The sequence below is a fragment of the Cervus canadensis genome, chromosome 15, assembly GCF_019320065.1.
Source record: "Cervus canadensis isolate Bull #8, Minnesota chromosome 15, ASM1932006v1, whole genome shotgun sequence".
In the NCBI taxonomy this organism is placed as follows: domain Eukaryota; kingdom Metazoa; phylum Chordata; class Mammalia; order Artiodactyla; family Cervidae; genus Cervus; species Cervus canadensis.
This window is the reverse complement of record NC_057400.1, coordinates 10,581,113-10,608,674: the sequence shown is the minus strand read 5'-3', so window position 1 is coordinate 10,608,674 and position 27,562 is coordinate 10,581,113. Positions and strand designations below refer to the sequence as shown.

At 40.0% G+C, this 27,562-nt stretch overlaps 1 long non-coding RNA gene across 1 annotated transcript; it reads left to right on the top strand.

The window, feature by feature from the left end:
- The first annotated feature begins 1,342 nt into the window (after positions 1–1,342).
- LOC122453568 lies at positions 1,343–27,328 on the top strand. The gene is made up of 4 exons (XR_006273107.1): positions 1,343–1,353; positions 16,117–16,124; positions 18,303–18,306; positions 27,211–27,328. It is a non-coding gene; the product is annotated as an uncharacterized LOC122453568 (long non-coding RNA).
- The last annotated feature ends 234 nt before the right edge of the window (positions 27,329–27,562 follow it).

Sequence of the window (27,562 nt, the reverse complement as noted above, 5' to 3'; positions counted from 1 at the left end):
AAATAGAGGAAGAAAAGCATTGCAATGAATAGCCAAGGCCCAATTACCCAAATATAGGCATATTTAGGATTAGCTCAAAGAGGGGGGAAAGTAGCAGAATGGGTAATTGAGAGATACCAGGTAAGTTTCACAAAATATAGCTTTGATTGTATTAAGATAATTTTGCTATTGGTTTTGAATCAGATTCTACAAGAAACCACGTGTAATTAATCAGATTATGAGACAGTTGAGAACTTTGGGAGCAAAGTGTGAAAGTGTTGGTCACTTAGTCCTGTCTGTGTCTGACTCTTTGAATCCTATGGACTATAGCCTGTCAGGCTCCTCTATCCAAGGAATTCTCCAGGTAAGAACACTGGAGTGCATTGCCAGTCCCTTTCCAGAGGATCTTCCCAATCCAAGGATTGAACCTGGGTCTCCTGTATTACAGGCAGACTTTTTACCATATGAGCCACCTAGGAGCAAAGCCCAACTTAAAAAAGTAAACAAACTTAAGCCGTTTGTTTCCTGTATAGACAAGAAAGGGGAAGCAAAGGTGAAATAACTGGAATTGCAGGTTAACCTGTTCCAAATCTTCCATTTATTCATTTTGCCTCTACAATAAACACATAGCAGCTAGACTGACCTAGCATATTCTACAAAGGTTTTCAGCTTTTGGTTTTACTTTCTGTTTGTTTGTTTTTAGTTTTTATTTTTATTTTTTTGTATTTTTACCCCAAACATTAATTTGTTCAAATGTTATTTGTTATTTGAATAACAAAGCTGTCACAGATGTTGTTATGCACCCCATCTAAATTCCCTTGTCTTCAACAGCTTGATGTAAACTCACCTGACTTCCAGCTGCTAGAATCTATATTCCTTTACTGAACTCCTTGTCTGGCTGACAAGCCAGATTCACAGGACCACTTGGGAGCAGTGTTTAACCAATGCTTAAAGGGAGGTGATGGAAAAGCACACCCATCTCCTGGACCCTCAGGTGGGATAACTGGGAGGCATGACCTTCCCATTGGTTTCTAGGGTTTCCCCAGCAGAATTAAGCTTCAGGGATCCACAGTGGTAGCTGGCTGTGAAATGTGTCTTCCCGTCCTTTTCTTCCTACCCATCCCTTACTAACCATTTCCTTCACCTGTCACATAAATTAGTTACAAAAGATCCTGACCCCAAGATCTACCACTGAGGAAGTCAAGCTAAGGCAAAAATCAACAGAGCAAGTTGTTTTATATAATGTAAGCATATCTCCATTAAATCCTCAGATTATAAGAATGTTAGGATAAAAACAACCTGCCTGGTAATTGATTGGCTCTCTGAAATCACTGTTTGGATCTAGAGAGAGATAAAGAGAAAGGAAGAGTGTGTGTGTGTGTGTTTGGGTATTTTAGTGAATATGAGAAATAAGACTCATTCTGGTGCAGCCATTTTCAAGAAGTGAGGGGTGCTGTGAGCTAGTTGAAGTTAGTGATATGGGCACGTGGACTGAGCCATCACTCTGACCTCCTCTCCATATGCACTGCTCAGCTGGCCAGGCTGCTGGAGGAGCCTTCTGTAGTGAGACAGCCTGCTGGACTTGAGATAAAACACACCTGCTCCTCATTGCTTCCTTCAGGGACCTTCTATGCTAAATGAGATCATCTCTTTCTCAATAGACTGTGGGCTCAATGATGGGCATCCAGCCGGCAGTGGGTGCCAGGACTGAAAAAAAAAAAAAAAAAAAAGCCAAGATCCGCAGAGGGAAATTGATAGGACATTATTCTAGGTGAAAAGAGGGTTATATCTGCCAATTTATACTAGCCTCATACCCACTAGTGTTACTGAAATATCGCAACCGTTAAAAGAATTTCAGGAGGAAAAATAAGCTCAATCCTCAAAGGACCATAGATTTGCATTTGGTTCCAATGGTCCACTGCCAGTTGCATGGCTTAATATTGAGATCCTTTAAGTGAAAATGTTAGGGAGACCTACTGAAAAATCTAATTGCTGTATAAGTTGATCACCAGTCTCCTTAAAATTCAGAATATATTTAAGCAATATTTTTACCTATGAAAATCTAAAATAGTCCAGCCAACAGTACTCTGTGATTTAAATTCTCTCAGATTTGTTTTTCATGTGCATTTGCTGTTTATAGACTCTAAGGATCAGAAATTCCCACTCAAGAATGTTAGATGGTTCTTGAAATATGTAATTCTTGCCTGATATAAGCATTTCTAATAGATTCATTGTTTCATGGTGTCTCAGAAGCTGTTACTGAGAGTTGCTTTCTCTTATAAGCCAGAACAATCTGAAATTTAGGAGGGTGGACAGAGATCACATCCTTTAAATAGCTCTGGGCTAGAGAGACCCTCCCCTTATTTCAATTTCTCTGCTGGAGCTTCTTTGCAAAGTTTAGCTCACTGCCCCCACCCTAGTAGAGACAGCAAAACTCTTGCATGATCTCTCTGATATGTGCTCGGCAGGATTGGGATTTACAGAAGCATTAAACATGAATTATTTCTATTTTCTCTAGCTATTTCTTGTTGATTCCCAGATGTTCTGATTATCATTGACTCAGGAGCCTGGTTTACAATGAGACCACATTTAGACAGAAGTGACTGCCATTTACACATTTTGGAAAACCAAACACAAGAAGGAGAGAGGCTTTCATAATTTTTCTCTAAGACTTTCATAATGTTTCTCTAGGATCCCATGTTAGTCTTCAAGAAGTCATTACATGACAATGTTTTCTTCCTTTCAATTGAAAAGTAAAGAGCAATATGCTAACTTCAGACCAAGTGAGAAGTGTTTTCAATACTTTACTATAGCTCCTTTGATGATATCTTTGATGATTCTGATATAAACAATCAGAAGTTGCTTATAAAAATCCGTGTGCATCATTTTGAGAAAGAGAAACTCATAGCATGGCTCGACTTGCCTCAGCAATATTCAGTAGAGATCTAATGCAAGACACATATGTGATTTCAGATTCTCTAGTTGCCACGTTAAAAAGTTTCTTAAAAGTTAAAATTAATTTTAATGATATTTTTACCAACATATCCACAATTTTATTTTATAATGTAATCAATATAAATTTATTAATGAGATATTTTACATTATCTTTTTATTAAACCTTTGAAACCTGGTATGTAATTTACAACTACAGCATATCCCAACTTGGAGTAGCCACATTATAAGAGCTCAATAGCCACATGTGGCTAGTGGCTGTCATGGCAGACAGCCGATCTATGTGGTATCTAGATAAAAAAATCTGAGAATGAAAAGTGCTGCTACTTGCAACCTCTATAAAACACTCCTTTGCTCTGATGACATTTGGAGGAAAGAAGGAAACATATAATACAGTGATAAAAACTCAACAACACATAATGCCTTTTTCCAAAATATTAATGAGTTACTTACATTTAAAATTAAGTCTACTGCTCATGGATATGAGAGTTGGACCATGAAGAAGGCTGAATGCTGAAGAATTGATGCTTTTGAACAGTGATGCTAGAGAAGACTCTTGAGAGTCCCTTGTACAGCAAAGAGATCAAATCAGTCAATCCTAAAGGAAATCAACTCTGAATATTCATTGGAAGGACTTCAGCATTCATTGATGCTGAAGCTGAAGCTCCAATCCTTTGGCCACCTGATGTGAAGAGGTGACTGATTGGAAAAGACTCTGATGCTAGGAAAGATTGAGGGCAGGAGGAGAAGGGGTGACAGAGGATGAAATGGTTGAATGGTATTATTGACTCAATGGACATGAGTTGGAGCAAACTCTGGGAGATAATGAAGGACAGCAAATCCTGGTGTGCTGCAGTCCATGGGGTCACAAAAAGTCGGACATGACTGAGCAACTGAATCACAAAGAAATAGGTCTATTGCTCAGCACTATATATTTGGAATCATCTCAACTTATTCCTTGCAACTGCAGAAGGATTCAGTGACATTGCTTCTAGGACATGATTTGTTTGGTATTTCAAAGGTAAACAAGGACAAAAAGTATGGAAGGTATATATATATGGAGGGGTGTTTTCATTGTATACTTTGGGAGTTTTTAGAATAAGAACAGAGTAAATTGTTTTTTATCATTGTTGTTGTTCCCTCCATACTAGAGTTAGTTTATTAAAGTAGCACCATGACTACAAAGAATGCTACACAATTATTTAGTAAGACATCTTCTGCTCTACTAAATTGCCTTTATTCTCAATGGAAAGTGAAAATAGAGGCTATTTGAATGGCATCTTCTTTGTTGTTGTTTTTCTGCTCACTACCTGCTGCAAACAATGAAGTGGATTAGCTTCAATTTGGATGCCCTTGGTGTGAAACTGTCCTGATTTGTATCCTGGAAAGAGATCATTTCTAGTTACTCCTCTATAGCCATGAAGCATCAATAAACATGAAACTAGAATGCTTTTCCATTAATGCTTATAGAGACATAAAGTCTTTTGTCAGGATATTAACACCATTTATATAGTTCTGACTATATAATCTTTGCTGACTATTGGCAGCAAAGATGTGAAGCTAACATAAATTACTGTTTCCTTTTGTTTTTCATATTGCAGTAATCTAGTGTTTCTCTCTGACCCCTTGACTTCCTCCTTCATACTCCTTCAGGGTTTTGCTCAACAGAATTAGATATATTATCCTGTTCAGGAATGTTCCCACTACCTTTGTTTCAATAGAAACTATAATTGGGGCTTTCAATTTGTCAATATTTACTTCTCAGCTCAGCAGCACCTGTAAGAGTCAATCAATAAAATCTCAACTACAAAATAGCAGTTTATGGTGACAAATATTCTATATTTTATCTCAGTTTTTCACAAACTATATGTAATATGCCTTGCTAAGCCTGAAGTCAAATACCAAGATGACTTGTAATAATTCATGAAAAGTAAAAAATAGAAAAAGGAAAAAAGATCTTTATAAGAACTCTAGGAAAATAGCAAGTTCTGCTTTTCAGTGGATCTTGAAACATATACAATGAAGTTAATTCTGGAATTTTGCCTAATTTTACCAGTAAATGTTAGATTTTAAGTTAGGTATAAACCATCCTTTCCCAACCATGGGATCTCCCTCTTCATATTTCTAGAATATGTGACAATATTGTAAGAATTTCAAATTCAGAATAAATGAAGTCACATGATGAGAATATGATTATGGTAAAAAAATTGTTAAAAACACAATATGGTAAAAAAAGAAATGGGAAGGAATATTGAAAGTTGGTAAGGAGGAGATTTTAAAAATATTTTCCTTTAATTAAAAATTTAAAGCCAAAGAATAGTTTAACCAAACCTAATATCAAACTTCAGTTAGTAGAAAGAGTTTTTAAAAATATGTGCTTTGGGGAATGCTCTAAATCACAATAGGTATTAGGAAAATATTTTCCTAAAAATAAAAATGGAATTTCATATGTTGATGAAGACCCAATCCTGGAGACATAGCCACTGAAAGTACTTATTATATAGAGAAATTTTTAAATATATATATAGTATAAAAAGGAAATATATTTTTTATTTTACAAAGAAAAAATATTCACTTGAAACCAGCAGTGATGAGAAGAATATATGAATGAAAAAGAGAAATTGACCAGAGTCATGCATTTTAAGTGGTGTGTATTGAATTCCCAGGTTGTGTGGTGGTAAGGAATCTCCCTGCCAGTGCAGGAGACTCAAGAAACATGGGTTTGATCGCTGGGTTGGGAAGATCCCATGGAGCAGGAAATTGCACCCACTCCAGTATTCTTGCCTGGACAACTCTATGGACAGAGGAGCCTGGAGGGCTATAGTCCATGAGGTCCCAAAGAGTTGGACACGACCGAGGGACAAAGCATGCATGATAAGAAAGATTGAGAATTCAGAGAAAGCTGAACATGGTAAAGATGAAATACTCAGGGGATCAGATAAGTTTCAGAGGGAAAGCAAGTCATGGAACAGACTCAGGCAAGCCATGGTCAGAAGGAGGATGATGTGCAAGGATCAGAGAAAGCAGTGGTCCAGAATGCATTTGAGAACAAAATTCTGAGGTTCAAAGATTCTGGAGTGAAGTGGAAAGATGAGGTGTTCAAAGGCCAGGGAAATAGGTATGCGCTAAAGGGCAGAGCAGAGCAGCAAGAGCATCTGAAACAAAGCAGTAACTCAACACCCAGGCAATGTCTAGCTGGTATGAATCAGCATGTGTACAGTAATATTGAAATGTCACTGCAGCGTTGGATTTATTTGTTCATGTTTCATTTTCTTATTGTTTTGTAGCAGCAGATGAAAATTCTTACAGAGTCTCCGTGGGCCACTGATTCTCAACTTAGGCTCTTATTTGAATGTTCTGAGCAGCTTTAAAATGCTCTGATGACTAGGCCCCTCCCCTGAGATTCCAACTGAGCTCTCCTGGGTGTAGTCTGGGCATCTGGAGGTTTGGAAGTTCCCCCAGGAGATTCCACTAGCCTGACGGAGAGCTCCCGCATATGTGAAGCTGACCACAGCCCAGCTGCTCATGGGAGGGGAGTAGAAGGAACTGTGGCCACTGTTTCTCTCCTCCCAAATCCAGTCGAGCTTGTGAAACAGAGTCCCTGGGGATACTTAACAATACAGAAGCCTGGTCCCGCTTCAAATCTACTAATTATGAATCTGAGTGTTGAAGGAAGGACAGAGCATGGATAACTCTTCTGTACAAATCCTGTTTAAAAACTTCTGCCATACCCCCATTTTAAAATACTTTTTAATCAATAGAAAACATCTATTTAAAATATTTAACAGTAAACTTTACATCATGTCCATAAGTGGGAATCAAATGACTTGCTATATATTAAAAAAAATAAGGTAAATAAAGCAATGTTACTTAATTATGCTAGAAATTCTTTCCTGTAAAAACTCTAAGCCCTGAGCTCATTTTTTGAGGGTTTTTTTTTTTGGGGGGGGGGATTCTTTCTTCTTTCTGTAAATTGAACTGTACTTGATTCACAATGTCGTGTTAGTTTCAGGGGTATGGAAAGTGATTCAGTGATGCGTGTGTGTGTGTGCATATACGGGCATGCGTTCTAAGTCACTTCAGTGGTGTCTAACTCTTAATGACCCTAGGGATCTTAACCTGCCAGGCTCCTCTATCCATGGAATTTTCCAGGCAAGAATACTGGAGTGGGTTGCCATTTCCTGCTCCAGGGGATCTTCCCAACCCAGGGATCGAACCCGCATCTCTTATGTCTACCTGCATTGGCAAGTGGGTTCTTTACCACTAGTAGCACCTGTCTTTTTTAAGATCCTTTTCCATTATAGGTTATTGCAAGATATTGAATATATCCCTGAACTATTCAGTTGGCCCTTGCTGTTTACCAATTTCACACACAGTAGTGTGTATCTGTAAAACCCAGGCTCCTAATTTACATCCCCTCCTTTTCCTTTGGTAAGCATAAATTTGTTTTCTATTTCTGCGATCCTATTTCTGTTTTAAAACATACTTTTTAAACCACTCCTACAAATAAAGATCTTGACTAAGTTTCCAAACTTCTTCTGAAAGACAATACTTTCACCAACTTAGTTCTGAAGATTCAGGGCTTTTTCCAGTTCTATGTTAAACAATAACTCTAATGACTATCAGTTAAGAATTATGTGACAAGATATTGCTAGTCCCTGAAGGCACAAAAAGAGTCAAGCCTTCATCCCTGTCCTTTAAGGATCTCCCACCTAGTGGAGGAGAAACAAGTAAATATTTATGATATGGTGTGTGCATGTGTGGTAGTTGCTCAGTTGTGTCTGACTCTTTGTGACCTCATGGACTGTAGCCTGCCAGGCTCCTCTGTCCATGGAATTCTCCTGGCCAGAACACTGGAGTGGGTTGCCATTTCCTTCTTGATGGGACATGCCGGGTAAGTGCCCTAAAGACCCTGGGAGGAGCATGAGGACGGGCACAGGCTAGGAGAAGCTCACCAATGCTGCCCAAGGATTCCAGGTGGGAAAGCTTCTTTGATGGGGTCCATCAGAGGAAACTTTGGGTGACCAGAGACAGAAAAGGAGTGTGATAGACAAATAGAAAAAGAGACCAAAAGCCAGGAAATACAAAACACCCTAAAATGATGCAAATTTCAAGATTTAAACAAGACATAGGCTGATTTCTCTGGGCGATTCATGATACCTCTCAGCTTCCTCCTCCCCTTTGGAGTTCTGTCTAGTGAAATATGTGCACAGAGGTCTATATTTTGGTACAGGACACATAAAAAGATTCAAGAAGCATGTCTGTGCCTTTTAGGACCTGCATTCTGCTTCCTAGTATAGGTATAATTAATTAATTTTAATCTCCGATCAATCATGATGGCTAATCTACCTCTTTGGGAAATAGATTGTAAGTGGGTGATGGGGCCCAGGAGAGGAGGCAGAGCAGGGCTTTCTCTTCTAGTCATCCTATGACAGAGACCATGAGCTACTTATTTATACTCATTCTCTTTTTCTTCCTTAATAACATAACTCATATTTTGTTAAGACACACATGTGTCCAGTTAGAAGCAATATTTACCATTTCCATTTGAGGTACTAATGTCTGTGTCTGTCTTGTATGGTGTTAATGGGGGTTGTTGAGTAGAACTTCAGAGTGTGGCAACTCTAAGGATTTACTAGCTTTCATACTTGGCCTTGTTTCATCCACTAACCTGGAACTCAGATGCAATGGATGCAGGCACAGCAACCATCTTATGAGAATTAATATGAGGGTTAGTAGCCTGAGTCACGCATGACAACATGAAGTGTGATGTTAGTATTGAATAGCCTATCTTGAGAGTAATCCTTACTAGTCAGTTCAGTTCAGTTGCTCTGTCATGTCCAACTCTTTGCAACCCCATGGACTGCAGCATGCCAGGCTTCCTTGTCCATCACCAAATCCTGTAGCTTACTCAAACTCATGTCCATTGAGTTGGTGATGCCATCCAACCATCTCATCCTCTGTCGTCCCCTTCTCCCACCCTCAATCTTACCCAGCATCAGGGTGTTTTCCAAGGAGTCAGTTCTTCCCATCAGGTGGCCAAAGTATTGGAGTTTCAGCTTCAGCATCAGTCCTTCCAATGAATATTCAGGACTGATTTCTTTTAGGATTGACTGGTTTGATCTGGTTGCAGTTCAAGGGACTCTCAAGAGTCTTCTCCAACACCACAGTTCAAAAGCATCAATTCTTCAGCACTCAGCTTTATCTATAGTCCAAGTCTCACATCCATACATGACTACTGGAAAAATCATAGCTTTGACTAGACAGACCTTTGTTGGCAAAGTAATGTGTCTGCTTTTTAATATATTGCCTAGGTTGGTCATAGCTTTTCTTCTAAGGAACAAGCATGTTTTAATTTCATGGCTTAATAGAAACTAAGTGACAGATTCAAGGGATTAGATCTGATAGACAGAGTGCCTGAAGAACGATGGTTGGAAGTTCATGGCATTATACATGAGGCAGTGATCAAGATTGTCCTCAGGAAAAAGAAATGCAAAAAAGCAAAATGGCTGTCTGAGGAGGCCTTACAAATAGCTGTGAAAAGAACAGAAGTGAAAGGCACAGGAGAAAAGGAAAGATATACCCATTTGAATGCAGAGTTCCAAAGAATAGCAAGGAAACATAAGAAAGCCTTCCTCAGAGATCAATGCAAAGAAATAGAGGAAAAAAATAAAATGGGAAAGACTAGAGATCTCTTCAAGAAAATTAGAGATACCAACGGAACATTTCATTCAAAGATGGGCACAATAAAGGACAGAAATGGTATAGACCTAACAGAAGCAGAAGAAATTAAGAAGAGGTGGCAAGAATACACAGAATAACTATACAGAAAAGATCCTCATGATGCAGATAACCAGGATGGTGTGATCACTCACCTAGAACCAGACATCCTGGAATGTGAAGTCAAGTGGGCCTTATGAAGTATCACTACAAACAAGGCTAGTGTAGGTGATGGAATTCCAGTTAATCTATTTCAAATCCTAAAAGATGATGCTGTGAAAGTGCTGTACTCAACATGATAGCAAATTTGGAAAACTCAGCAGTGGCCACAGTTCTGAAAAAGATCAGTTTTCATTCCAATCCCAAAGAAAGGCAATGCCGAAGAATGTTCAGACTACCGCACAATTGCACTCATCACACACACTAGCAAAGTAATGCTCAAAATTCTCCAAGCCAGGCTTCAATAGTACATGAACTGTGAACTTCCAGATGTTCAAGCTGCATTTAGAAGAGGCAGAGGAACCAGAGATCAAATTGCCAACATCCTCTGAATCTTCAAAAAAGCAAGAGATTTCAAAAAAACATCTATTTCTGCTTTATTGACTATGCCAAAGCCTTTGACTGTGTGGATCACAATAAACTGTGGAAAATTCTGAAAGAGATGGGAATACCAGACCACCTGACCTGCCTCTTGAGAAACCTGTATGCAGGTCAGGAAGCAACAGTTAGAACTGGACATGGAACAACAGACTGGTTCCAAGTAGGAAAAGGAGTACCTCAAGGCTGTATATTGTCACCCTGCTCATTTAACTTATATGCAGGGTACACCATGAGAAGTGCTGGGCTGGATGGAGCACAAGCTGGAATCAAGATTGCCGGGAAAAATATCAATAACCTCAGATATGCAGATGACACTACCCTTATGGCAGAAAGCGAAGAACTAAAGAGTCACTTGAGGAGAGTGAAAATGTTGGCTTAAAATTCAGCATCCAGAGAACTAAGATCATGGCATCTGGTCCTATCACTTCACGGCAAATAGATGGGGAAACAGTAGCAACAGTGGATGACTTTATTTTTGGGGGCACCAAAATCACTGCAGATGGTGACTGCAGCCGTGAAATTAAAAGACCCTTACTAGTGGGTCATAGAAATTCCCTAATTTTTTGTTTTTGCCTTGCCTTGCATGATCTCCCCAACTGGGGATAGAACCCATGCCCCGTGAAGTGGAAGCACAGAGTCTTAACCTCTCAACTGTCTGGGAAATCCCTGGGAAAAAAGCACTCTTTATAACCTAAAGAAAGACATGACTTGCAAATCCTCAAAAATCTGAATTAATTTTCAAAATAAGAGAAAAAATATCATTCTTGAACAAGGCTATTAAGACTAGCTTACCATTTCAAGTTTAGTCAATTTCTAAAATTATTTTGGAGAAAACTTCTTCCAGGTTTTCTCAGTTATTAGGTGAATAACTTGGGAAAGGTTGTCTCGGGAAGTATGTTGGTCCCTTAAATGGAAGTGACAGCTGCTGGATAATGTTGGAGTTCTGGCTTTTGCCTTCTGTCCACTTACTGTGACAAAGTCATGATAAGTCACTTTATGCCATGAGCATAGACACATCCCTTACGAGAAAGAATGAGAAAAATGCCAATGCTATTTCTCTTTTAAAACTGACTCTGCAATTGTGAGAAGCCTGCAATTATTCTCACAAGTTTTTAAGGAGTTGTTCATCATTGTGGACATTTCATGCTTTGTACGGTTTTGGTTTAAAATGCATGATGATCCTCAAGCTCTAATGATCAACTGTACAAGAATGTTTTGCAAAGTGATTTAGGGATGCAACATTAGGCCCTGATCTAACGTTACTCAACTATAGCCATATTCCACTGTGGAGACTGAACGCTAAAGGGAAATATCGATAGAAAGTCATTTTCATTATCATGGAAAAGAAATGCACCATAGAAGTGTTGTCTTTCTCATTGTTTCTTTTAATAGTTACATTTTATAACGCTTCCAGTGTACTGGTATAACTGTCAGTTCCAGGAATACCTGGAGCTTGTGGACACAAGGGTTTAGGGTTCTTAAATCAAAATACTGGCTGTATGGAGTGGGTTTGTAGTCCTGCTGTGAGATCACGACGTCAGACTTGACAACTTTCAAAAACGCTTTTGCTAGAGTCAAATGTGCAAACTTGGGGCAGCAACCAAAAGAGAATTAAAAAAAAATTATTATTTACTTACTTTTTGGCTGTGCAGGGCCTTTGTTACTATGCTTGGGGTTTCTCGTTGCAGTGAATGGGAGCAACCCTCTATTTGTGCTGCACAAGCTTCTTACTGGGGTGGCTTTTCTTGTTGTGGAACATGGGCTTTTAGGGCATGCAGGCTTCAGTAGCTGTGACCCATGGGCTCAGTAATTGTGGCTCTGGGGCTCAATAGTTGCCCTTTGGCATGTGGAATTTTCTCAGGCTGAGTATCAAACCTGTGTCTCCTGCATTGGCAAGGAATTCTTAACCACTGGACCAACAGGGAACTTTCAGAATTTTTTTTTTTAATTTAGTGGAAAGTGAGTTTGATCATCTCTCTCCATACTTAAGGAATCATATTTTACAGATTATTACTCAGACTTGAAAAATCATAGTATTTAAGATATACTACTGAACCCGTATCCTTACTAAGGCCCCCAGCTGAGAAGTGAATAGAAGACTTACAACCACCTCCATGGTATTTTGGATTAGAATAGACATAGAATTAATATTTTTGGTATTTTAACCGGGAAAACCACTGGATAAGTTTTAGCCTTAATAAACTCAGCATAGCTGGGGACAGGAGGAAGAGTAGGAGTCCCAAGACTATTTTTCCATATTCGACTCATTTAATAGGATTATGTGGCTTTAGTTTCATGCATCGTAACTGTTTTAAGTATCAACCAAGCAGAAAACTCCAGTCTGGTTCTGCGAGGCCTATTTACTCAAATATCAATTTCTCCTCCATTGATAGGCACATTTAAAAAATAAAATTTACCAAAACTGAATACAAGGAAGAATCTTCTCTCCATTTGCCACTCGCTTTATATACGTCTCTTTCTATCTTATTATGACCAAGTGTAGACAGAGACTGTGAGATGCAGAGCCTGCCCTGGGGATCAAGAAAATGCCATTGTGTCAGAGACCAGTCAGCCTTCACTCAGCCCATTTCCTAGACTCCTTTGCAATTGATGTGTCACATACATCTTTCCCTTTACACTAACTTGATGCAGGTGGGTTTGGGAACCTTGGAGGTAAGGTTTCCAAAGATCTGAAATAGAAGAGCCTTGATATTTTGGGGGATTTGATTTTTTGGGGTTTGATTGTGCTGTGTTTTGCTTAGTTGCTCAGCTGTGTCAGACTCTTTGAGACTCCATGGACCACAGCCTGCCAGATGCCTTTGTCCTTGGAGATTCTCCAGGCAAGAATACTAGAGTGGGTTGCCATGCTCTCCTCCAGGGGATCTCCCCAACCTAGGGATCAAACTCAGGTCTCCAGTATTACAGGTTGACTCTTTACCATCTGAGCCACCAGGGAAACCCAACAATACTGGAGTGGGCAACCTATCCCTTCTCCAGAGGATCTTCCTGACCCAGGAATTGAACTGGGATCTCCTGAATTGCAGGCTGATTCTCTATCAGCTGAGCTACCAGGGAAGCCTGGGATTTGCTTGACAGTGGCTAAAGTTATTTAACTAAGTAAGCAGTAAAAGAATCATTAGTATTCCTTTAACTCAGTGATACCCTCCTCATTTTGTAGGCCTCTCAAGGTACATAATCTGTCTCTCCCTTTCTTAGGTATTTATATGAAATCTTCCCCAACCCTAGTTTGCCTATAGTCAAGATTTACTCACCTCTTCCAATAATCCCAATCTATTTCCTCTCTCAAAACTGACCTACTCTTTCCTTGTGTCTTCATGGACTTTTTTTTGGAAAAATAATTAACTAATTCACTCAAATGTGCAAATACCTAGCTGTGATTGAAAGCATTGCCCTTCAAGTGCTAACACTTTTATAGTTTTAAAACTTCAACCCACTAATTTAAATTAATGACTAATATTAGGAACATAAATCAAGTGACAGACTTTCAGAAGACACCCTAACCTAGGAAGGTTTTTGGTCCTTCCAAACCACACTCATAATGTGTTTCTTATTCAGCGATGTGCAAGGTGAGCTGTCAGACTGACAATCAGTTGGTAACACCACGTTAAGGATTATATTCTCACTAGATCAACCATATCCTCACCACTACCATCTTCCCATCGACTTACCCCACCCCCTGCCAAACCATGAAGTTTATATTTTCTGGAAAATTTGAAATTGCTATTCTTCCAGTGAATTCATTCACTGCCAACTTGTTTTCTTCTCCCTCAGATACCCTGCTGACCCATCCTCTTCCCTCAGACACCCTGATGATCCATGAAGCCTGAAGCCAGGGTGATTTCATTGGGGGATATGAATTGTTCTGTCAATTTCCCAACTTATAGATCAGTTCAGTTCAGTTCAGTTCAGTCGCTCAGTTGTGTCCGACTCTTTGCGACCCCATGAATTGCAACACTCCAGGCCTCCCTGTCCAACACAAACTCCCGGAGTTTTCTCAAACTCATGCCCATCGAGACGGTGATGCCATCCAGCCATCTCATCCTCTGTCATCCCCTTCTCCTTCTGCCTTCAATCTTTCCCAACATCAAGGTCTTTTCAAATGAGTCAACTCTTCACATCAGGTGGCCAAAGTACTGGAGTTTCAGCTTCAGCATCAGTCCTTCCAATGAACACCTAGGACTGATCTCCTTTAGAATGGACTGGTTGGATCTCCTTGCAGTCCAAGGAACTCTCAAGAGTCTTCTCCAACACCACAGTTCAAAAGCATCAATTTTTTGGCACTCAGCTTTCTTCACAGTCCAACTCTCACATCCACACATGACCACTGGAAAAACCATAACCTTGACTAGATGGACCTTTGTTGGCAAAGTAATGTCTCTGCTTTTTAATATGCTATCTAGGTTGGTCAGAAGTTTCCTTCCAAGGAGTAAGCATCTTTTAATTTCATGGCTGCAATCACCATCTGCAGTTATTTTGGAGCCCCCAAAAATAAAGTCTGACATGGTTTCCCCATCTATTTGCCATGGAGTGATGGGACCAGATGCCATGATCTTTGTTTTCTGAATGTTGAGCTTTAAGGCAACTTTTTCACTCTCCTTTTTTGGGAAATAGTAAAACCTACATTAGAATAAAGTACAGTATGTGATTTCATGAGGGCTTCTCTGGTGATTCAGATAGTAGAGAATCTACCTGCAATGCAGGAGATCTGGGTTCAATCCCTGGGTCGGGAAGATCCCCTGGAGGAGGGCTTGGCAACCCACTCTAGTATTGTTGCCTGGAGAGTCCCCATGGACAGAGGAATCTGGTGGGCTACAGTCCACAGGGTTGCAAAAAGGCAGACGCTACTGAGAGACTAAGCACCTGTGACTTCGTGAAGATTTACAAATAATGCCCTGCCCTTAAACTTGTCTTACTAAAGAGTACTTGATTTATTACAGAGATATTCAGTTGAGAAAGTTAAGTCCATTAACACAGTAGGTCAAAAGTGTTCATGTACTCTTCTAAAAGTTTGCCTACACAAATTTGTGCAGAGTGGTCGCCATGTAAGTGATCTGTTCCATGTAGACAGCTTTCGGGAGAGTGCAGCTTGGACAAAACAGAATCTACAACCTTAGAAATGTCCAACGGCCTATATTATTCTGTCTGAATGCTTAAGCAGATTTAAAAACCTGGCAGCATATTGGATTGTTTAGTGGATGAGAGCTCAGACTTCACTCTGTCCTTCTTAGAAGATATTGTTTTCCAGTGAGCTTGTGAAAGTGCTGGGGCTGGGAAAGCTTGCCAAAAGGCCTATTCTTATCAGGGCCCTTAATATCCAATTCATTTGTACATGGCCCTCTATGCATTAGAGCAAATTGCTAAAAATGCCATAAAAAGAGTTATTGTAGAATTATTGAAGTTCTGATAGGTGATTGATGTCTTAATTAAGCCTGTTAATAGGCTTCATAGTGGTATGTTGTAATAACTAAACAGTCAGGTTGGGATTTAGGGTCACTATATTAATTTGTTGAGTGCCACTAAATGAGCTTCCTCTTCATAACCAACTTATAATTTTATAGCTAACTCGTAAAGTTTACTCTGTTCAAATACTGTTTAAAAGGCTCAGAGAGGTGCTTATTTACCAAGCTGTGAGCCACTAAGCTCTAAACTATAAAACTTGAACTCCAGCTATTAGAATTCTCAGTCTTGATAATAACTCCTTTCTAAATAATGTCCTACATTTCATTAAAAAAGAAAAGGTAAATTGTATTGTACTAAATAGAAAGTTCTCAGTATGAACATAGTAATATAAAGTTACATCCATTATTTCTATCAATTAAAAGAGAAAAATTGATGTGTTTTCAGTTCTCAGTGTTACTACAACATTAAGCCTAAGCCTGATCAGTAGTGAAAGGTACCAAAAATATGTTTGATTTCAAAAGCCATACAAGAAAAAAATGAGCCCTTTATAGTTGAAATTCAATATAGAAACATTTCACTCTTTTTGTTAAAAAATACTTATTTTATTATCTTACTTAATTCTATATTTGACCCACTTAGACTTCAACATTTATTATGTTATTAACAAAGAAACATTTTCTATAAATAAAAGAAAATGAGCCTGCTTAAATTCTGATCCATGAATAGTATACTTAAATATTCTGATCTTTTTTATCTTATGCTGAAAAGATGCTTTGAGTGTGACCTTCCTTATGTTCTGTCACTTGTACTAAGCAGTACCTGTAGACAGATAGGGACGAGAGACAGACAAAGAAGTCCATGCTTATCTGGGTCAATGGGCAAATCAGTTGCAAAATTTCCTACCTAACCCACATGCCTTGATTCTGTGCACTAAACTTTTCTGAAACAAATCCTCACAGTATATGGGTAAAGAGAGTGAGCTAAGTAGGAAGATACAATTAAAAATGAAACTTTATAAATATGGTCACTCTGCTATGAGTGTGGAAGCAAGAAGAAAGCTATGCTTCACCCAGGGGGCCCTGAGATTTAGAGTCAGTTTGTGGAATTCCTGGTATTTGTGGAGAACATGTAGGCAGTTGGAGGTCAGCATTGGATGGTGTGATACAGAGGCTATGCTGGCTTAAAATGGAGGTGCTGAATGCGAACCAGTGAGCTTAGAGGTCCAGGAAAAAAGTAGAGATAGGGAAGTGGATAAAGGTAGGTTAGAAGTAAAGCAAAAAGTAAGACAAAGTTTCACAGTAAGTGAATGATGGATGAGAAGACTCATGAACTAGTGCTTCTAAGTTTGCAGAGGAGTTTTCATGCTCCTGACATATGTCTGCAACCAGATGGTGTAAGAAGAATCTTCAAGAAGAGTAGAAACCAGGCTGGTGTTTTCACGATTGATGTTTAGAATACCTCATAACCAGGATGTGCTTAAGAAAGTCAGAGTTGGCAATTAGAATGTTCGTTTGGTCTAACTATTTGACAAAATATACACTCAGTCTCTGTGTGCAGTGCACTATTGTTTGCATATATTATTAGCACTTAATTTAAATCTTTCCATGTTTAGATATTACAAAAATCTTGTGAGCAACCTTATTATGGAGAAGGACTACTTAAGAGAAGTTCATTTTTAAAATATGATGATTCCATGTCCTGGCTATTATAAACAGTGCTGTGATGAACATTGGGGTACATGTGTCTCTTTCAGGTCTGGTTTCCTTGGTGTGTATGCCCAGGAGTGGGGTTGCTGGGTCATATGGCAGTTCTATTTCCAGTTTTTAAAGAAATCTCCACACTGTTCTCCATAGCGGCTGTACTAGTTTGCATTCCCACCAACAGTGTAAGAGGGTTCCCTTTTCTCCACACCCTCTCCAGCATTTATTGCTTGTAGACTTTTGGATAGCAGCCATCCTGACTGGCGTGTAATGGTACCTCATTGTGGTTTTGATTTGCATTTTCTCTGATAATGAGTGATGTTGAGCATCTTTTCATGTGTTTGTTAGCCATCTGTATGTCCATGGAATATTACTCAGCCATTAAAAAGAATTCATTTGAATCAGTTCTAATGAGGTGGATGAAACTGGAGCCCATTATACAGAATGAAGTAAGCCAGAAAGATAAAGATCAATACAGTATACTAATGCATATGTATGGAATTTAGAAAGATGGTAACGATAACCCTATATGCAAAACAGAAAAAGAGACACAGATGTACAGAACAGACTTTTGGACTCTGTGGGAGAAGGCGAGGGTGGGATGTTTTGAGAGAATAGCTTTGAAACATGTATACTATCAAGGGTGAAACAGATCACCAGCCCAGGTTGGATGCATGAGACAAGTGCTCGGGGCTGGTGCACTGGGAAGACCCAGAGGGATTGGGTGGAGAGGGAGGTGGGAGGGGGGATCGGGATGGGGAATACATGTAAATCCATGGCTGATTCATGTCAATGTATAGCAAAAACCACTACAATATTGTAAAGTAATTAGCCTCCAACTAATAAAAATAAATGGGAGAAAAAATGTGATGATTAATTAATGTGTTCTTTCATTCATCAGCATTTATTTCTGAATTCTGTGGTGCCAAGCCTGGTAAAAATCACATGACAGTCTAGTGAAGATTCATGTAGACTGCAATCAAATCCTGAACCCAGCACTTACCTGATGAGTAATTCAGACAATTCTGAACTATTTGGTACCTTAGTTTACTTATCTTTAAGACAGGAGCAATACTAGTTTTACAGGGTTGCATTGAGAATTAATTTGTTTAAAAAAATTGTAGAACAGTACTGGACATGGAACAACAGACTGGTTCCAAATATGAAAAGGAGTATGTCAAGGCTTATTTAACATATTGTCACCCAGCTTATTTAACTTATATGCAGAGTACATCACGAGAAACGCTGGGCTGGAAGAAGCACAAGCTGGAATCAAGATTGCCAGGAGAAATATCAATAACCTCAGATATGCAGATGACACCACCATTATGGCAGAAAGTGAAGAGGAACTAAAAAGCCTCTTAATGAAAGTGAAAGAGGAGAGTGAAAAAATTGGCTTAAAGCTTAACATTCAGAAAACTAAGATCATGGCATCTGGTCCCATCACCTCATGGGAAATAGATGGGGAGACAGTGGAAACAGTGTCAGACTTTATTTTTTTGGGCTCCAAAATAACAGCGGATGGTGACTGCAGCCATGAAATTAAAAGACGTTTACTCCTTGGAAGGAAAGTTATGACCAACTTAGATAGCATATTAACAAGCAGAGACATTACTTTGCCAACAAAGGTCCATCTAGTCAAGGCTATGGTTTTTCCAGTAGTCATGTATGGATGTGAGAGTTGGACTGTGAGGAAAGCTGAGTGCTGAAAAATTAATGCTTTTGAACTATGGTGCTGGAGAAGACTCTTGAGAGTCCCTTGGATTGCAAGGAGATCCAACCAGTCCATCCTAAAGGAGATCAGTCCTGGGTGTTCATTGGAAGGACTGATGCTGAAGCTGAAACTCCAATACTTTAGCCACCTCATGAGAAGAGTTGACTCATTGGAAAAGACCCTGATGCTGGGAGGGACTGAGGGCAGGAGGAGAAAGGGACGACAGAGGATGAGATGGCTGGATGGCATCACCGACTCGATGGGCATGAGTTTGAGTAAACTCTGGGAGTTTGTGATGGACAGGGAGGCCTGGCGTGCTGCGATTCATGGGGTGGCAAAGAGTCGGACATGACTGAGTGACTGAACTGAACCTTGGCACAGTGTAAATAATTTTTGTATTACTATTATTATGAAAGAAAATAAACTTTATTTCTTGCCTTTAATGAAATGCAGTTTAATGTGAAGCAAAAATGTTACATAATAGAGGCTCAAAAAATGTTGAGGGGTATGATGTACATAAGCAGTGATGTATGACATACCAGCTGGTTCAAATTAGTGTGAATACAAAGAAATCATTCTACCTTTCAAGTCAGTCACTGTGATGAGAGGCAATGGCCTTGACTTCTGTATGAGCCCAAAGACCTATGCCAGGGAAAGTACCAAGAATAACACATTAAAGAGGCTGTAGAGTTTAACTTCTGAAAACTGGATTCTGATTTAGGAAGCAAAAAGGACATGAACTGAGATATAGTTTTCAGTTCTGGATCTAAAATTATTGCATGGTAAACCCAGAAAATTTTGAGAAAGTTTTCTGTAACTTCTTGCTCAGCTTTTGCTGAATATTAGTTATTTTGCACAGGATTCATTAACTTATTAGAGATGTTGGAAAATGGTAGCTGCTGTAACTCATCATTATTTAAAAAATGACAAATATGAAATTTAAACGTATAATTTCTTTGCTAGTAGTCTTCAATATGTCTTCAAGTCCTTTAAGATAAGATCTCAGTTCCTAAGCATAGTCCATAAGCCCCATCTAGACTTCACCCCTCCTTCATCTCCTACTAACTATTACCATGGCCTCCCCACTCAGAGCACCTACATCATATTCTACCATTTTACTACTGAACCCTGAGATGAATACTAGTTACACAAGCAAGTGTTGGTAGAAAGGCAAGTTGCTTTTCATCAGAATGCTGGGAAGGCTGGACTCAGTGTTCCCCAAAACCATCTCTGAAATTTCTGCTTGGCCATGCCTGTGAAATGTTAAAAGAGGAAAGGGGAAATCAATTCAGTTCAGTTCAGTCCCTCAGTTGTGTCTGACTCTGCAGCATGCCATGCCTCCCTGTCCATCACAAACTCCCAGAGTTTACCCAAACTCACCTCCATTGAGTTGGTGATGCCATCCAAACATCTCATCCTCTGTCGTCCCCGTCTCTTCCCGCCCTCAATCTTTCCCAGCATCAGGGTCTTTTCCAATGACTCAGTTCTTGGCATAGGTGGCCGAGTATTGGAGTTTCAGCTTCAGCATTAGTCCTTTCAATGAATGTTCAGGACTGATTTCCTTTAGCATGGACTGGCTGGATCTCCTTGCAGTCCAAGTGACTCCCAAGTGTCTTCTCCAACGCCACAGTTCAAAAGCATCAATTCTTTTGCACTCAGCTTTCTTTATAGCCCAACTCTCACGTCCAAATATGACTACTGGAAAACCATAGCCTTGACTAGATGGAAATTTCTTGGCAAAGTAATGTGTCTGCTTTTAAATATACTGTCTAGATTGGTCATAGCTTTTCTACCAAGGAGTAAGTGTCTTTTAATTTCATAACTGCCATCACCATCGGCAGTGATTTTGGAGCCCCAAAAAATGAAGTCTGTCACTGTTGCCACTGTTTCCCCAACTATTTGCAATGAAGTGATGGGAACAAATGCTATGATCTACATTTTCTGAATGTTGAGTTTTAAGCAAAATTTTTCACTCTCCTCTTTCACTTTCATTAAAAGGCTCTTTAGTTCTTCGCTTTCTGCCATAAGTGTGATGTCATCTGCATATCTGAGGTTATTGATGTTTCTCCCAGCGAGCTTGATTCCAGCTTGTCCTTGTTCCAGCCCAGGGTTTCTCAAGATGTACTCTGCACATAAGTTAAATAGGCAGGGTGACAATAAACTGCCTTGACACACTCCTTTCCCTATTGGGAACCAGTCTGTTGTTCCATGTCGAGTTCTAACTGTTGCTTCCTGACCTGCATACAGATTACTCAAGAGGCAAGTCACGTGGTCTGATATTCGCATCTCTTTAGGAATTTTTCACAGTTTGTTGAGGTCCACAGAGTCAAAGTTTTGGCATAGTCAACAAAGCAGAAATATATGTTGGCAGTTTGATTTCTGGTTCCTCTGCCTTTTCTAAATCCAGCTTGAACATCTGGGAGTTCACAGTTCACATATTGCTGAAGTCTGGCTTGGAGAATTTTGAGCATTACTTCACCAACATGTGAGATGAGTTCAACTGTGCAGTAGTTTGAACGTTCTTTGGGATTGCCTTTCTTTGGGATTGGAATGAAAACTGACCTTTTCCAGTTCTGTGGCCACTGCTGAATTTTCCAAATTTGCTGCCATATTGAGTGCAGCACTTTCACAGCATCATCTTTCAGGATTTGAAATAGCTCAACTCGAATTCCATCACCTCCACTAGCTTTGTTTGTAGTGCTTCCTAAGGCCCACTTGACTTCACATTCCAGGATGTCTGGCTCTAGGTCAGTGATCACACCATTGTGATTATCTGGTTGGTGAAGATATTTTTGTATCATTCTTCTGTGTATTCTCGGCACCTCTTCTTAATATCTTCTGCTTCTGTTAGGTCTATACCATTCCTGTCCTTAATTGTGCCCATTTTTGCATAAAATGTTCACTTGGTATCTCTAATTTTCCTGAAGAGATCTCTAGTCTTTCCCATTCTATTGTTTTCCTCTATTTCTTTGCATTGATCATTGAGGAAAGCTTTCTTATCTCTCCTTGCTATTTCTTGGAACTCTGCATTCAAATGGGTGTATCTTTCCTTTTCTCCTCTGTCTTTACCTTCTCTTCTTTTCTCAGCTATTTGTAAGGCTCCTCGGACAGCGATTTTGCTGTTTTACATTTCTTTTTCTTGGGGATGATCTTGATCCCTGTCTCCTGTACAATGTCACGAACCTCTGACCATAGTTCTTCAGGCATTCTGTCTATCAGATCTCATCCCTTGAATCTATTGTTCGCTTCCACTGTATAATCATAAGGGATTTTGTTTAGGTCATACCTGAATGGTCTAGTGGTTTTCCCTACTATCTTTAATTTCAGTCTGAATTTGGCAATAAGGATTTCAGATCTGAGCCATAGTCAGCTCCCAGTCTTGTTTCTGCTGACTGTATAGAGCTTCTCCATCTTTGGCTGAAAAGAATGTAATCAATCTGATTTTGGTATTTACCGTCTGGTGATGCCCATGTGTAGAGTCTTCTCTTGTGTTGTTGAAAGAGAGTGTTTGCTATGATGAGTGCATTCTCTTGACAAAACTCTATTAGCCTTTGCCCTGCTTCATTCTATACTCCAAGGACAAATTTGCTTGTTACTCCAGGTGTTTCTCGACTTCCTACTTTTGCATGACAGTTCTGTCTAATGAAAATTACATCTTTTTTGGGGTGTTAGTTCTAAAAGGTCTTATTCAATTCAGTTCAGTTCAGGCACTCAGTTGTGTCCAACTCTTTGTGATCCCATGAACCACAGCAGGCCAGGCCTTCCTGTCCATCACCAACTCCCAGAGTTTACCCAAAATCATGTCCATTGAGTCGGTGATGTCATCTAACAATCTCATCCTCTGTTGTCCCCTTCTCCTCCTGCCTTCATTCTTTCCCAACATCACAGTCTTTTCAAATGAGTCAGCTCTTCACATCAGGTGGTCAAAATATTGGAGTTTCAGCTTCAACATCAGTCCTTCTAATGAATGCCCAGGACTGATTTCCTTAAGGATGGACTAGTTGGATCTCCTTGCAGTCCAAGGGACTCTCAAGAGTCTTCTCTAATGCCACAGTTCTAAAGCATCAATTCTGTACTCACCTTTCTTTATAGTCCAACTCTCACATCCATACACAACTACTGGAAAAACCATAGCTTTGATTAGATGGACCTTTTTCAGCAAAGTAATGTCTCTGCTTTTGAATATATTATCTAGGTTGGTCATAATTTTCCTTCCAAGGAGTAAGTGGCTTTTAATTTTATGACTGCAATTACCGTCTGCAGTGATTTTGGAGCCCAGAAAATAAAGTCAGCCACCTTTTCCACTGTTTCCCCATTTATTTGCCATGAGGTGATGGGACCAGATGCCATGATCTTGTTTTCTGAATGTTGAGCTTTAAGCCAACTTTCTCCACTCCCCACTTTGCTTTCATCAAGAAGCTCTTTAGTTCTTCCTCACTTTCTGCCATAAGGGTGGTGTCATCTGCATATCTGAGGTTATTGATATTTCTCCTAGCAAGCTTGATTCCAGCTGTGCTTCCTCCAGCCCAGCATTCCTCATGATGTACACTGCATATAAGTTAAATAAGCAGGGTGACAATATACAGCCTTGATGTACTCCTTTTCCTATTTGGAACCAGCCTGTTGTTCCATGTCCAGTTCTTACTGTTGCTTCCTGACCAGCAAATGGGTTTCTCAAGAGGCAGGTCAGGTGGTCTGGTATTCCCATCTCTTTCAGTATTTTCCACAGTTTATTGTGATCCACACAGTCAAAGGCTTTGGCATAGTCCATAAAGCAGAAATAGATGTTTTTCTGGAACTCTCTTGTTTTTTAGATGATCCAGAGAATGTTGGTAATTTGATCTCTGGTTCCTCTGTCTTTTCTAAAACCAGCTTGAACATCTGGAAGTTCACGGTTCACGTATTGCTAAAGCCTGGCTTGGAGAATTTTGAGCATTACTTTACTAGCGTGTGAGATGAGTGCAATTGTGTGGTAGTTTGAGCATTCTTCGGCATTGCCTTTCTTTGGGATTGGAATGAAAACTGACCTTTTGCAGTCCTGTGGCCACTGCTGAGTCCTCCAAATTTTGCCGGCATATTGAGTGCAGCACTTTCACCGCGTCATCCTTCAGGATTTAAAATAGCTCAACCTGAATTCCATCACATCCACTAGCTTTGTTCATACTGATACTTCCTAAGGCCCACTTGACTTCACATTCCAGGATGTCTGGCTCTAGGTGAGTGACCACACCATCATGATTATCTGGGTCATGAAGATCTTTTTTGTACAGTTCTTCTGTGTATTCTTGCCACCTCTTCTTAATATCTTCTGCTTCTGTTAGGTCTATACCATTTCTGTACTTTATTGTGCCCATCTTTGCATGAAATGTTCCCTTGGTATCTAATTTTCTTGAACAGATCTCTAGTCTTTCCTATTATATTGTTTTCCCTTATTTCTTTCCATTGATCACTGAGGAAGGCTTTCTTATCTCTGTTTGCTATTCTTTGGATCTCTGCATTCAGTTGGGTATACCTTTCCTTTTCTCCTTTGCTTTTCACTTCTCTTCTTTTCATAGATATTTGCAAGACAGACAAGTCATGCTGGAGAGGTCTGACAAAATGTGCGCCATTGGAGAAGGAAATGGCAAACCACTTCAGTATTCTTGCCTTGAGAACCCCATGTACACTATGAAAAGGAAAAAAGATAGGACACTGAAAGATGAACTCCCCAGCTCAATAGGTGCCCAATATGCTACCGGAGATCAGTGAAGAAATAAATCCAGAAAGAATGAAGGGACAGAGGCAAAGCAAAAGCAATACCCACTTGTGGATGTGACTGGTGATAGAAGCAAGATCTGATGCTGTAAAGAGCAATATTGCATAGGAACTTGGAATGTTAGATCCATGAATCAAGGCAATCTGGAAGTTGTCAAACAGGAGATGGCAAGGGTGAATATCAACATTCTAGGAATCAGTGAACTACAATGGACTGGAATTGGGGAATTTAACTCAGATGACCATTATATCTACCACTGTGGGCAGGAATCCCTTAGAAGAAATGGAGTAGCCATCATAGACAACAAAAGAGTCTGAAATGCAGTACATGGATGCAATTGCAAAAATGACAGAATGATCTCTGTCTGTTTCCAAGGCAAACCACTCAATATCACTGTAATCCAAGGCTATGCCCCAACCACTAATGTTGAAGAAGCTGAAGTTGAACAGTTCTATGAAGACCTACAAGACCTTTTAGAACTAATACCCAAAAAAGATGTCCTTTTCATTATAGGGGACTGGTATGCAAAAGTAGGAAGTCAAGAAACACCTGGAGTAACAGACAAATTTGGCCTTGGAGTACAGAATGAAGCAGGGCAAAGGCTAATAAACTTTTGCCAAGAGAATGCACTGGTCATAGCAGACACTCTCTTCCAACAACACAAGAGAAGACTCTACACATGGACATCACCATATGGTCAACACCAAAATCAGATTGATCATATTCTTTGCAGCCAAAAATGGAGAAGCTCTATATAGTCAGCAAAAACAAGACCTGGAGCTGACTGTCGCTCAGATCATGAACTCCTTATTGTCAAATTCAGACTAAAATTGAAGAAAGTGGGGAAAACCACTAGACCATTCAGGTAGACCTAAATCAAATCCTTTTTGATTATACAGTGGAAGTGAGAAATATATTTAAGGGACTAGATCTGATAGATAGAGTGCCTGATGAACTATGGACAGAGGTTCATGACATTGTACAGGAGACAGGGATCAAGGTCATCCCCAAGAAAAAGAAATGCAAAAAAGCAAAATGGCTGTCTGAGGAGGCCTTACAAATAGCTTTTAAAAGAGGAGAAGTGAAAAGCAAAGGAGAAAAAGAAAGCCATACTCATTTGAATTCAGAGTTCCAAAGAATAGCAAGGAGAGATAAGAAAACTTTCTTCAGCAATCAAAAGGTCGTGTAGGTCTTCATAGAACTGTTAAACTTTAGCTTCTTCAGCATCACTGGTTGTTTCATATTTGATTACTGTGATATTAAATGGTTTGACTTGGAAACGAATAGAGTTCATTCTGTCGTTTTTGAGACTGCATCCAAGTACTGCATTTTGGACTCTTTTGTTGTCTGTGGTGGCTACTCCATTTCCTCTAAGAGATTCTTGCCCACAATAGTAGATGTAATTGTCATCTGAGTTAAATTCCCCCATTCCAGTCCATTTTAGTTTGCTGATTCCTAAAATGTCAATGTTCATTCTTGCCATCTGCTGTTTGACTACTTCCTTCTTGCCTTGATTCATGGACCTAACATTCCAGGTTCCTATGCAATATTGCTCTTTACAACATCAGACTTTGCTTCTATCACCAGACATCCACAACTGGGTGTTGTTTTTGCTTTGGATCCATCTCTTCATTCTTTCTGGAGTTATTTCTCCAGCTCTCCAGTAGCATATTGGGCACCCATTGACCCGGGGAATTCATCTTTCAGTGTCCTATTTTTTCGCTTTTCCATACTATTCATGGGGTCCTCACAGCAAGAATACTGAAGTGATTTGCCATTCCCTTCTCCAGTGGACCACATTTTGTCAGGACCACATTTTCCCTCTCCACCATGACCCGTCCAACTTGGGTGGCCCTGCATGGCATGGCTCATAGTTTCATCGAGTTAGACAAAGCTGTGGTCCCTGTGATCAGATTGTTTAGTTTTCTGGGATTGTGGTTTTCAGTCTGTCTGCCCTCTGATGGAGAAGGATAAGAGACTTATGGAAGCTTCATGATGGGAGAGACTGATTGAGGGGAAAAGTGGGTCTTGTTCTGATGGGCGGGGCCATACTCAGTAAACCTTTAATCCAATTTTCTCTTGATGGGTGGACCTGCGTTCCCTCCCTGTTATTTATCTGTTCCCTCCCTGTTATTTATCTGGTGCCAAAGTGTGGTGGGAGTAATGAAGATTTTGGAGGCCTCCTTCAAAAGGTCCCATGCATGTACTGCTACACTCAGTGTTCCTAACCCTGCAGCAGGCCACCACTGGCCCACACCTCCCCTGGAGACTCCTGGACACTTATGGGCAAGTCTGGGTCAGTCTCTTGTGGGGTCACTGCTCCTTTCTCCTGGGTCCTGGTGCACAAAGTTCTGCTTGTGCTCTCCAAGTGTAAGTTCTGGTAGCTCTATGGTGGGGTCAATGGCGACTTCCTCCAAGAGGGCTTAAGCCATACCCAAGTCTGCTGCACTCAGAGCCCCTGCCCCCACGGCAGTCCACTGCTGACCCACAGGAGATGCTCAAACACAGTTCTGCCTCAGTCTTTGTGCAGTCTCTGGGTCCTGGTGCACACAAGGTTTGTTTGAGCCCTCTGAGCATCTCTGGTGGGAATGGGGTTTGATTCTAAATGCGAGTTTGCGCCTCCTACCATCTTGCTGGGGCTTCTCCTTTGCATTTGGACATGTGGTATCTCATCAAAGTTGCTCCAGCATGGTGCAGCCGCCACTCTAGGGCCTACTGTCT